The sequence below is a fragment of the Anabrus simplex genome, chromosome 12, assembly GCF_040414725.1.
Source record: "Anabrus simplex isolate iqAnaSimp1 chromosome 12, ASM4041472v1, whole genome shotgun sequence".
Lineage (NCBI taxonomy): Eukaryota > Metazoa > Arthropoda > Insecta > Orthoptera > Tettigoniidae > Anabrus > Anabrus simplex.
The window spans coordinates 67,218,968-67,232,574 of record NC_090276.1 but is presented as its reverse complement, the minus strand read 5'-3'; the positions used below and the strand labels follow the sequence as shown (position 1 = coordinate 67,232,574).

Genomic DNA, 13,607 nt, shown 5'->3' with positions numbered 1-13,607 from the left:
TGGGGGAAGCATGTGCCTCCACTTGTATAAAGCCTGCCTTGTGTGTGTCCTCCGCAACGCAAGCTCTGCGCCTACAAGCTCCGCAACCCGCCGTAGCTCCGACGTTTCTAGCAGCTACGAGGTGTCTTCTGTCTATGGCCTTTATATCAAATATTAATTTCCCAGAAGAAACCAAAATTTAATTTCAATTCAATTTTAATTTCCAAGTTACTTAATTTACATAATACCCTATAATTCATCTTCAATATGTCCGTATGAAAGAAACAGAAAACCACAGCCGTAACTAACTCCCGAGGACATGCAGATCACTCTATATGAATGTTGTACTGACGATGGCTTCCTCCCCGGTAAAATATTCCAGAGTTAAAATAGTCGCCCATTCGGTCGGAGCGTGAAATTTCTGAAATTTGATACGTTGTGGTAGGTCAGAGAATCTGAAAAGGGAGATGGATAGACTGAAGTTAGATATAGTTGGTATAAGTGAAGTACGTTGGCAAAATGTTTGGTTGAGCGACTGCAGAATTATCAACACAAAATCAGACTGGGGAAATGCAGAAGTCTGTGTAATATTGAATACGAAAATATGGCAGGGGGTAAGCTTCTACAATCAGCAGAGTGAAAGGATTATTGTTATCACGATAGCCACCAAACCAATGCCCAACACAATAGTGCAGGTCTATGTACCTACTAGTTCGGCAGATGATGAAGAAATCGAAAGAATGTATGAAGATATATAATATGTAATACATTATGTAAAAGTTGACTACAATCTAATTGTGATGGGACACTGGAATGCACTGGTAGGACAAGAACGAGAAGGTAATACAGTAGGTGAATTAGGAGTTGGACAAAGGAATGAAAGAGGAAGTTGACTGATTGAATTCTGCACTGACCATATTTTTGTCCTTGCTAATACTTGGTTCAAACACCACAAACAACGGCTGTATACGTGGACGAGACCTGGAGACACTGGAAGGTATCGAATAGATTTCATTATGATTAGTCAGAGATTTAGAAACCAGGTTTTGGATTGCAAAACTTTCCCTGGAGCAGACGTGGACTCTGACGATAATTTGATGGTCATGAAATGCTACTTGAAGATGAAGACATTGAAGGAAGGCTGGAATGAAAGGAGATGGGATCTAGACAAGTTGAAAGGAAAGATTGTGAGGGATATTTCAAGGAAAATGTTGCACAAGGACAAAATGAAAAGGCTGAAGGAATCACAACAGAGGAAGAATGGACATTCGTGAAGAATGAGGCCGATAGGGCTGCTGAAAAGTGTTAGGAAGTAAGGAATGAACAAGTAAGAATCAATGGATAATTCAGGAGATGAATGCCGGAAATACAAGAATGCAAAAATTGAGGTGGGCAGAGAAGAATACAGGGGATTAAAGAATGAAGTAGGTAGAAAGTACAGGACGGCTAAGGAAGAATGGCTGAAGGAGAAGTGCAAGGATGTTGAAAGTTGTATGGTCGTAGGAAAGGTAGGTGACTCAGTAAATATTTCGTCTTCATTGCTGTACCTGGTGTGCTCCCTGCCGGCAGACGGAACATAGACTGGCCAGCCTAATTTGAAACCGAAGATATTATTATTATTACTAACAAATACATTGAAGTTGGTAAATATCCCGGTGGCAATGATTACTTACCGTAGTGTGATAATAAGGTAAAGTTAAAACATAATTAAACAACAACAAGAACAACAAGAGTACATCAAATAATTCCATGGAAAGAAAATATTACATAAATACTACTAGTTCAGCATACTAAATTCAGCATCGTCATATACAAAGGGCACTAGTAAAGTTTTGCAATACGCAAAAACGGTTGGCTTGACACCCCTGTTATGGTGAAGGATGAAAAGAGTGGTGAAAACCGGTCTCAAAGACAGCAAGACGCGACCTTCACACCAGCTGTTACCAAGCAGTGGGATTGAAAGCAAGTTGAGATGTCAGTATGATCTAAAGGTGAGTATCGAGCAATCTGCTACAATTTTGCTCTTGGATTAACTTTTGACCAGTGCCTGGAGAAAATGGCCCCTGTGCTGGGGAAAGACTGTTCACACTGGACAACAATTTTCCGCTGGTACGAAGAGTTCCAGAGGGGAAATTTTGAGCTCGAAGGCTATCCTCATTCTGGGCGACCGTCTAAATCCGTGACGGAGGGAAACATTGAAGCTGTGAGGAAAATGTTGCAGCAAGAGAGGCGGTTGACATATCAGCAGGTAGAAGAGACCCTCCACATCCCTGCACCAGATATTCATTCATTTCTACACGACCACTCGTGTAGAGTGCCCCATTCACTTTCAGAGGAACAAAGGGCACATCGAGTGAAATAGTGCCGAAAAATGCTAAAACAGTTTTAAAATGGGACTTCGCGTAACGTTAATAGCATCGTTACAGGTGACGAAACTTGGCTTTATTATTACGATGTCCCAACAAAACCCCAGAACAAGGTGTGGCTGTTTGTAGATGAGGGTACTTTTGTGACTGTGCGAAAGTCAAGGTCAGTGAAAAAAAGGATGATTGCAGTATTCTTTACTAAACGGGGCACCCTGACTCGGGTTGTGCTAGAAACACAAAGGACAGTTACTGCAACGTGGTACAGTGAGACTTGGCTGCCTCAGGTCATCCAGGCTGTCATGCAGCTCCGTCCAATGTCAGGGCTCAACACTTGGCTCTTGCATTACGACAATGCTCCAGCACATCGTGCTAATGTAACAATGGATGTTCTTGCCAGATCATGGTTTTCTGTGCTTGATCACCCTCTACACAGTCCTGATCTTGCCCGATGTGACTTCGCACTCTTCCCAGAAGTGAAGATGAAGCTGAAAGGGCGGCGTTTTTCATCCGACGAGGAGCTTCTGGCAGCATAGGATCAAGAGTGTGAAAATGTAATCGAAGAAAAGTGCGAGAGTTGGTTCCGTGACTGGTTTCGACGTATGGAGAAGTGTATTGAGCGTGGTGGAAATTATTTTGAAAAAGTCTAAAGCGTTCACTCACATTGCAAAACTTTCCTAGTGCCCTTTGTACAACTTGGTATTAGCTTTAATAATTCAGAATATTGTTGCTCTGAGAGTGGCTCCAAATCCACCAGAACTGCCTGTGTTCAGCTGGACATGTCTCGTCGGTCAATTCAGAGAATACTGCAGTCTATGCTTGACATTTTTTTACAAAGAAAATGACAACAGTTCTTAAACTAACTGTGAGTTCAGTTGGTTGTGTGGGCCCACGCTGCACAAACAGTGGTTAAGTTATGAGACGTACCTTTATCATTGTTTATAATTATCATTATCCGTGTTGAGTTCGCTGTTTCGTATGAAAAAAGGACTTCTTTAATCTACCTCATTAGAAGTAGTATTGGTTTCGGTCAAGATCTGACCATTAATTGATAAGAAAATCAGCTATGTTGGTATCGGTATGGAAAGGAATGTGACAGTAGCAGGTTATCTAAATTTATCAAATGCCAATTGGGAAAGTAATGCGAACGGCAGGAAGACAACAAATGGTAAAGTTAATATGGGAAGGGCAGCTGATTCAGAATATCTTTCCATTTTATTTGGCTATGGGAGAGCATACGGTTGAAAATAATTAATTTAGAGACATTTCGAAGAGCGTGGAATGAATACAATCGGCCCAAAAGGGAAATTTTTGAATGTTTTTGAATGTTCAGAAATGTATCTTTCTCACAAAGTGTATAAAGTAGCGTTTAGTCTTTTAAGGAAGAAAACTTGAAGATCTTATATTTATTTAGGTATTCTCATTCAACATCATCAGAATATTAGCATTTATGTACTGATAATTTTCATAATATTCCACTAATGTTTTTTAATCATTGCTATTGTGAATTATCATACAATACTTCTCTAAATTATGGTTTAAAGAAAAGATAGTGTTATATTGTTTTATACTTTGATTGGACTTCACTGATAAAGGGAATGCATAATGTTCGTGAAACATGTATGAATGAATATATCTTCAATTATTAAAATAATTAAAGGTGGATCCAACACAAACTATTTTAATTTTTATGTAGATAATCATTATAATACCTACTTTATACTCACCCATAATAAATCCTCTGCATTGTACATACTTATTTTCAGGATTATACTTAGGTTTACAGTTGAAGATGCTAGAGATATCTCGGAGTTCACTTCTACTTATGTCTGAGCATGTGAGTGACGGGAGAATTTCACCACCATACACACTTGCTGGCAGGGCCATTCCCAGTAAAAATGTAACCTGTAAGGAAAAGAAAACAGCACACATTAATGTAATTTATATTACTAGTTCCATGAAAATGATCTAGGTTGCCACAGGAACAAAGCATGACAAAGGCAAATAGTAAAGTTACGCAATTGCTGTTAAAATATACGAAAATAGTTCAGGGTGGGAAAAATGATACTGTCCAGCAAAATGCTCGAAAGACTGACGCGGAATTGGACCTTGTTAATGAATAGGAGAACTGCCCATCGCAGAAAATTCTGGACACCATGATTTTGACTGTTTGATGTGGCAGTGGTTTTTGTTTAAGGGTAAATAAAGTGAAAAAATGATTCTGTGTCGACACTGGTCAGAGGCTCAAATGGTCGAGCAAATTTTACAAACTGAGGGTATCGGCAATTGCGAAAAATCCTGTAAAATCCTCTCCAGGGATTATACACATAACCCCTAAGAATGGCTCGAGTGTACGTGACGGCGACAGACAAATACAATAATGGTATCCCTGTCCATCACTAACTCTCTCAAAACTTGCTGATTTATAATAATTTCTAGGCGTAATGAGTTCTATCACGTATGTTCTCTTCCTGCCGTTAGTATCAATGTTGCCAGGGTAATAAGCAAATTTTCATGGTTTTCCTAGTGACCATAGGTATATGGTCCTCATCCATGGCTAAATGGTTAGTGTGCTGGCCTATGGTCACAGGGGTCCCAGGTTCAATTCCCGGCAAGATCGGGAAATTTAACCAACATTGGTTAATTTCTCTGGTGCGGGGGATGTGTGCATATGTCGTCTTCATTATCATTTCGTCCTCATCACTATGCGCAGGTCGCCTACGAGCGTCAAATCGAAAGACCTGCACCTGGTGAGTCGAACATGTCCACGGACACTGCCGGCTCTAAAAGCAATACTCCATTTCATTTCACAGGAATATGTTTTGTAGCTGGAAACAACACAATAAAGAGAGAGAGGAACCGACATCTTGAAAACTCTGCAGGCACAAATTCAGCAAAACATGAAGGTTATAAAAATGTGTTTGGGCTCCGAAGAGGCTTGGTGCAGGTTTTTTGAGTTGATACATTATATGCGGAATTAACCAATGAAGGATAAAATTCCCGAACCAGCCAGGGAATCGAACGAAGAACACTTTGGTCCAAAGGCCAGCACACTAACCGTTTAGCTTTAGCTTTGGAGCCGGACATGAAGGTTATAGGCATGTCAACTATTTTGAAAACAATGAGAGTAATTAAAAACAACGGATAATATATTGTAAAGAAAAATGACTTTCAACGTACCGTAAGAATATCCATCTGGTTCTTCAGTGGAACTATACGCCGGGAGATTCCATTAATTCATAATCGGGGTCCATCATTGGTTACAAATACCTCTCTCGTGACCATGACCTATCAAATCAAATCAAATCAAATCAAATCAAATCAAATCAAATCAAATCAAATCAAATCAAATCAAATCAAATCAAATCAAATCAAATCAAATCAAATCAAATCAAATCAAATCAAATCAAATCAAATCAAATCAAATCAAATCAAATCAAATCAAATCAAATCAAATCAAATCAAATCAAATCAAATCAAATCAAATCAAATCAAATCAAATCAAATCAAATCAAATCAAATCAAATCAAATCAAATCAAATCAAATCAAATCAAATCAAATCAAATCAAATCAAATCAAATCAAATCAAATCAAATCAAATCAAATCAAATCAAATCAAATCAAATCAAATCAAATCAAATCAAATCAAATCAAATCAAATCAAATCAAATCAAATCAAATCAAATCAAATCAAATCAAATCAAATCAAATCAAATCAAATCAAATCAAATCAAATCAAATCAAATCAAATCAAATCAAATCAAATCAAATCAAATCAAATCAAATCAAATCAAATCAAATCAAATCAAATCAAATCAAATCAAATCAAATCAAATCAAATCAAATCAAATCAAAGTAAAAATATTTAGCAGACACGACAGACAAGTGCAATGAACATCATCCGTGAAAAATATGCTCTAATTAGAAAGAAACCACGAGTCTGCGTTGCATGTGAGTTATACTCTTATGTGTGGAACACCAATATGTTTGTGTTACCTATGAGTGCTGCCATTATGTGTAACATACCATGAGCCTACGTTACTTGTGATTAATGCCACCATGCGAGGAACACCATGGTTCCGCTTTACCAGTGATTAGTACGATTATGAGGGGCCAGTGACCTGGATTTTGGAACCCTTTAAAGAACACAAGCATCATCTTTGAAAATAAGGAATTGTGAATTGGATCCACTGATTGTTTTGGATTCATGGTCATGATTCATTATCATTCTTTTCAGATTCAAATCATTGGATGTATTCTGATGTTTTAATTATCGTTACATTTCGTTGTACCTCGTATCATTAGGGACCTATGGTCTAGTTGTTACCCCCATTTAAACAAAAACAAATCAACATAATCACCATCATCATCGAAAAGAAAGAATAATTTTCAACGAGAATGAGAATGGGGAAAGCGAAAATATTTAGTCGGCCGAGCACAAAATACAGTGTGTGTCAATAAGAATGTCCTCTTAAGGGCATCATTATTCTTAAGTCTACTGATGGGATCGTAAGCCTGGGATAATAGATGTGAACATAAAAGACAGAGAAACATTGAGAGATGGCGTACACAAACGGAAGACGAGCCGAGATGTCAAGAAATTGACGACTTGGTCTGAAGAATACGGACATTGAGAACATAAAAACGGCTGGTGGCCAAGAAAATGTAACTTCAACTAAACGCTTCATGTGATCTATGTAGCACTCCATTCGTATAATAATAATAATAATAATAATAATAATAATAATAATAATAATAATAATAATAACAATACCGAGCAATGCAGTGCGGGTTGGGTCACGTACCAATAAGCTTGCATTCGGGAGATATTGGGTTCGAACCCCACTGTCGACAGTCCTGAAGATGGTTTTCCGTGGTTTCCAATTTCCACACCAGGCAATTGCTGGGGCTGTACTTTAATTAAAGCCATGGTTGTTTTCAACGCTCCCCTAGCATTTTTCTATCCCATCATCGCCATAAGACCTACCTGTATCAGTGCGACGTAATGCAGATTGTAAAATGAAAATCGTCGACCTGTTTCCAGTCATTTAACGGGGTCAGGAATGGGATGAATGAAACCCCCATCTTGCGGCGAGGATAGGAATTGTGCCGGCTGCCGAAGTCTGTCGCACTCCTCAGGGGCAATGATTAATGACTGACAAATGAAAGGAAATTATATTGGAGAGCGTTGCTGGAATGAAAGATGACGGGGAAAAGCAGAGTATCCTGTGGGAAACCTGTTCCATCTCCGCTTTGTACAGCACAAATCTCACATGGAGTGACCGGATTTTGAAGTACGTAACCCAGCGGTGAGGGGCCAGCGCCTAAATCAGATTGTAAAAACAGGTTTTAGATAATGCTATACATTAATATTTCAGGAACGAGTTTAGGGGCGAAAATTCTGCGTTCTTGCCCAATTACCACAGATATGGACTGTGTATATGTGGCTAAGAGAGTACGTGTGGCATGTCAGGTATGTTTAATGGGTGACTAATGTCTTGTCATAGCTGATGTCATAGTGTGTAAGACAGAGGCAGGGAATTAAGTCTGAATTTTCATTAATGCTCTTGCGGCGATGTATATAATTTTTAGAAATTCACTTGGAGTGTACAATAAATCCTCAGTTGATTGATATGTATATGTTTTCAAATACAGCAGTTGGTAATTTGTGTTTAAAAAATCATAAACAGAGTCGCCAACACGCAATTTTTGATAATTGACTGAAGTAACAAGAAACCCCATTGTATGTTATTGACAGACCCGGGATTTTTAGGCAGTAATAGGTTAGAATGCAAACAAATTTGTTTATCGGTAAGCGACATCTAGCTCGTTCTTCCGTAACCAGACAAGAGTAACATACATTCTAGGTGTTCTGGTGTACCGTACCCCTAAAGTTTATGCAACTCTCATAACATAATTGTTGTCTAGGGTAGACTAACCTGTTACCCGCTTCAGTAAGTTTGCATTGCCTAAAAAAAGGGACTCTAGTTACTGAATACTGTTGGTATTGTCTTATGCACGTTCCTTTGCCGCTTTTTCAAATTTTCAAGCTTTTATAGTTCGAAGAAAAGGTTAGTCGATATGCTGTGTTCGAATTAAAATGTCGTGTCGTGTAAATATGTAACTTTGCGGTGTATCATTCATGTAGGGTGCATATTTAATGAAAAGGAATATTGTTACTTGTTTAGTTTTTCGCAAGTGTATTTTCTACAAGAAATAGACAAGAATTTAAACACCAGTGCATTGTCAGTATTACCTCACAATAATTGAATTCGTTTTAATGAATGTTATTCCTGACACACATCTCAGGGACACTATTCACTCTATAAGGCTGTGGTTTGGTGTGCTTTGAAGAGAAATATCTGTGTTATTAGGTGGTCACCCTGTTTGAACTGGAATCGCAAGATGCAGTATTCTTTTGACGGAGGATTTTAAAGCTTCTATTCTTCAGTAGGTGAGCTTTACCGCAACGTAAACTTTTAAATGCAATTTTCTCAAAATCACTTTATCCGAAACAAATGTTCCCTTACCTCAGAAACTACTGCGTGTTTATTATACACTTGTGATAGTACGGATCTACTTTGCTTGACATTTATTGAATAGTTAATAATGAAATATAATGAAATTCTTTTTTAAACGTAGATTTACGTTACTCGACAACGGTTACATGGAATGGAAGTGTTTAAGACGCTTTTTATGTTTAGACAGAACGCGTATATCGCTCCCTGTTGCCAAGAAAAATAATCAAACTCTAAAACGTAGATTTGCCGGAATAGCGCTTCAAAATACGGCAAAATTTGTGCTTAATATGTGACGTCACACACATGAAAAAAAAATGAAAATCCACAGCCTATTTCCAGTCATTTGACCGGGTCAGGAATGGAATGAATGAAGACCCCATCTAGCGGCGAAGATAGGAATTGTGCCGGCTGCCGAAGCCTGTCGCACTCCTCTGGGGTAATGATAAATGACTGACAAATGAAATGAGATGTTAAAGTAGAGTGTTGCTGGAATAAAAGATGACAGGAAAAACCGGAGTACCCGGAGATAAAACCTGTCCTGCCTCCACTTTGTCCAGCACAAATCTCACATGGAGTGACCGCGATTTGAACCACGGTATCCAGCGGTGAGAGGCCGGTGCGCTGCCGCCTGAGCCACGGAGGCACCTCACACACATACTCCGTTATTTAACGTGACGCTGTATTGACTTGCGCGGTTCGAACTCTTGAATATGTCTCTTGTTTCTGATATCGCACACCCATACTACAGCAACTTATTAGCCACGTTCTGTTTAATAAAGTGTATATTTGTCTCGTATTTCCAATAAGTATGTCTACGAAAACAATCAACACCTTGCGGCCGTTACAACAGCGACAGCCTACCGCCAATTCCTTTAACCCTCAAACACACGCGCCGGAGTGAAATCCACCCCCGCAGAGTTGGATACTTTGACGCAGTGCGCAATTTGTTTTTCGGCTGTTTTCTCTTTTAGGTACCTTCCTAGCACCACCCCCTCCAAACGCTCAGCCGAGTGCAGGCAGTTCTCGCGCAGTTGTCGAGGAGGGTACACCTTCAAAGTTGGACTGGTGTGAAATACACCCCGCGCGTGTGCTTGCGTAACACCTTTTCTGTTTCAGTGCATTGTTGAGATATGTGTCCCTATTAATTTCAACACAGCTGTGTTAGACATATTGTATGAGTTTCATTTTCATTTTGTATCTCATAGGGAGAAACTTATCGGACAAGAAAATGGATAATTTCTCAACGGAAGAGGACAGAATAAGACGTTTGATTCCGTTGACAGTGATGAAGATTCTCTTGGCAGGGACTTCAGCGACGGCGAGGAGGATAATTTTAAATGTTGCTGCCATAAAGAAGAATGCTCGGCTGGAAAATACTTTATCTAGAAGGGCGTTCGTGAAAGAGCTAGGTATGCAACTCACCAGGCCGCATGTAGCATCCGGAGTATCTCTAAATGGCCTGTCCCTATAATTAAAAATTTCTGTGAAGCGCATTAGTGGAGTTGAAGGGGAACAACAACAGAAAAGGCAAAAGAGAACAAAGAATGTCCACGGCAAAGAGACAGGGAAACACAGACATCATGCTGCAACTGCAACAAGCTTATCTGTAAGGAACACAACTTCACTTATTGCGAAAGGTGCGCTCCCGTTAAAAGGCAAGTGCCCCCCTCCTACTTCCCCCGGAACTTCCTAGTGAATTATGTGTGTGCAACAGCTGATTGGTACTGTATATTTTTAGTGTTAACTACGTGTTTCAGACAGTTAACCTTATATTTTGCATTCCATTTGTTGTATGTCCGGCGCTCCCGCCTCGCTCCGTCAGCCAGCTGCACGCGCGCCTGTGTATCATTCTGCTAGCTTCGACGCGCAGCCCTCAGTGCGCGTGCCTGACCATCGAGTGTACTATAAATAGGAGCTCCCTGCCTGCTCAATTGCCCACTCGCCCCGGTGTCCAGCTCCAGAATACACCCTACGTCGAGCACGGAGGCTACTCCTCTTGAAAATGTGCTTCGACCAGGTGGACTGAATTTCTGGCAGTACGAGGTTTCACCTCTGGTCACCGCTCCCTTACCTGTTTCCACTGCCTATGTCCCGTAATTCTTTTACAAGCCATTTTCATTCCCTAAGTTATGCAAGCTCCCTTAGTTTCGCTAGGTGGAATTTCTTCAATCAATTGAACTTGCTTTTTAGGAATTCAGGCACTTCAACAAACAAGGACTCTCAAAGACATTTATGTTAGTGTGCCAGATAGTTCTCGACTATCAACGTGTCAATTCACAAAGACTATCTTTTCAAGATAGAAGTGTATATAAAGACTGTAAACCTGTACATATTGTATAAAGACAGACTTTTCTCAAGATTCAATATTCCTTTTTGCTTCAAAATAAATTTCAGTTATTTGTGTAAATATCATAAAGTGAAGCAATAAAAGTTGTGATTTGTAAATTTCAACCTTGGTTACAACACCATTCTTTGTACGACTCACTATTTTCTCTGTGTTGAAGGAGTTTTACAAGCCACATTTTGTGCTGATATTTATAAACATTTCCTTGAATAAGTGTGTGTTGAAACTACAGTGTTCATGATATATTACTCCTTCTGCTTAACATAAACAAAATAAACTATGTTCTCAAATAATTTAGCAGTTTTTTCTGTAATTAGTGTAAACATAGGAAAATCCGTCTGGAAATGCTTCTTACTGATGTCCATTGATCAATTGTGTAATAAGGTAGTGATTTAAGATTAGCCAAAGAGTTGTTTATACCAATAAATTACTGAAATCCAAATCACTATCCTAATCTTTTAAATATGTTGTTTTAAATGCTGGGGTGTTTAAGACCCCACGCGTGTGATTGGGGCCTAAAACTTGGGGCGTGTGCTTAACCCGCCAATGCACGGGATGGGTCTGTGAGACCCATGCGCTGGTATTTCCAACATTTTCTGATAGACGGTGATAGCTGCATACTTCCGGCTTCTGCTACCTTCCTTTTATCACCGGTGTAGTATTCCTGCGGACGAACATGGAAGTGATTGCTTTAGTACGTGAACAGTGGTGAGTCAAAGTACTCTGTGGGCCTGTGAGACCCAACCCGTACAGTCGTGTAAGTTTTTTTATCATAAGCATTTTAGTCTTTCCATATTAACCGTGTACATAAAGAAGATTATAGGGTGATTATTACTTAGCGTCTTGTCCAAATTCGTGGTTTAGCTAGCCTGGCTGTCTTTCACCTTAGTTCCTTGGGTTTTAAGTACAGAGGTGAGACTGAAAATGGGTTGATCTAGGGTAATGAGTTCGTTTCTTCGTAGGTCTAAGAAAAACGAGTGTTATGATGTCAGCAATCCACGTAATATGGAACGAGTTGCCGCATTATTGGAGGAACCATTATCAGATGATGAAATTTACTGTGGTTTTCCTCTCGTCGGTGCACAACGACGATAAAACTGAGGAAAGTATAGAAGGAAAGAGGAAGCCTGTAATAGTCACATTCTATAATTCAGGTAAGGGTGGTGTAGGCTGTGTAGACGTAAGGACGGCTCGAAACACCATAAGTTGGACAATGGTCGTCTTCTATGCGTTGCTGAATATTACAGGCTTTAACGAATATTTGATATTCATAGCCAACAACACTAACTCTCCAGACGCAAGGAACAGAATAATTTTTTTGAAGAAACTCTTGTTTCTTCTAACTGGAGAACAAATAAGAGAAAGAGCTGTCTCAAGATATCTTCCTAAGAGCATTCGCGATACTGCAAGAAGGATATCTGGCTTGACGGCAGAAGCAGGGCGTGAAAATACAGAAAATGAAAGAGGACGTCGTGCATACTGTAAAAGACCCGCCACTCGTGCTGTTTGTGCAGAAAGTAAATGTATCTTGAACCCTCCGTATTTGTGTGCAGTGAATGTAAAGCTAAAATTTGAATGTTCCAGTGAACATTCTGGATCGTGAAGTTTAGGTTATGACGATTTCATAAATTTTGACTTGATAAGTTCTGAATTTTGTGATCAAATAAAATATTGTGTGTAAATTTGCAGTGGTTAGAGAATTGCTTTGTAAAATGTTAAGTAAGTGTTAATCATCAAAGGTTCTGTGACGGCAATGTGTTTATGATGTTCTCGGAATAGGAGGGAATGAATACTGAAAATAAAAATATATTAGCATACTATAAAAAAGAAATATGATGATGGGTCTGTGAGACCCAACCCGTTTACTCATGTAACTTTTTGTGACCCGTGCATTGGCGGGTGAAGGGTTAATACCAATTTAGGCACAGACTAGCGAGTTTAAACGAACCGGTAAGAAACAGGAAGTATTTCAAGGTAACACACACAAAAGAATTTACGAATAAGATATTAAACTTCCAACTTTTGTGCGTACTTACGTGGCGGAGTGTCCATTGACAATGATGCATATCCGCCTCTGTATTGAGGAAGTGGTTTATTCGCGGAAGGATGTTACGTGTCTGATAAGAGTCGGGCAAGCCACAGTTAGGCTTGCTGTGATAAGCCACGCTGTTGTCTTCTTGGGAGACTTATACTGTACTGAGCTAGCGGTGAAGAAGCAGGAAAACTGGTCGGCTGAGTCATCGTGCAGTGCTGCCAGCTGCTAAATGCCAATGTCGCGCTCAGAGAACGCTTAGACCGGACGAGATAGTTTGTGTATATTCTCGTTCTAGCGGGCGAGTAGGTCATGCGGTTCGGGTCGCACAGCTATTAGCTTGCATCCGAGAGAGAGTGGGTTCGAA

The 13,607-nt window shown here is 39.6% G+C and overlaps 1 long non-coding RNA gene across 1 annotated transcript; it reads right to left on the bottom strand.

Annotated features, from left to right (window-relative positions):
• Positions 1-4,073: 4,073 nt before the first annotated feature.
• LOC137502817 (uncharacterized) lies at positions 4,074-13,386 on the bottom strand. The gene is made up of 3 exons (XR_011018860.1): positions 13,245-13,386; positions 5,523-5,630; positions 4,074-4,247 (listed from the first exon to the last, which is right to left on the bottom strand). It is a non-coding gene; the product is annotated as an uncharacterized lncRNA (long non-coding RNA).
• Between the last annotated feature and the right edge of the window lie 221 nt (positions 13,387-13,607).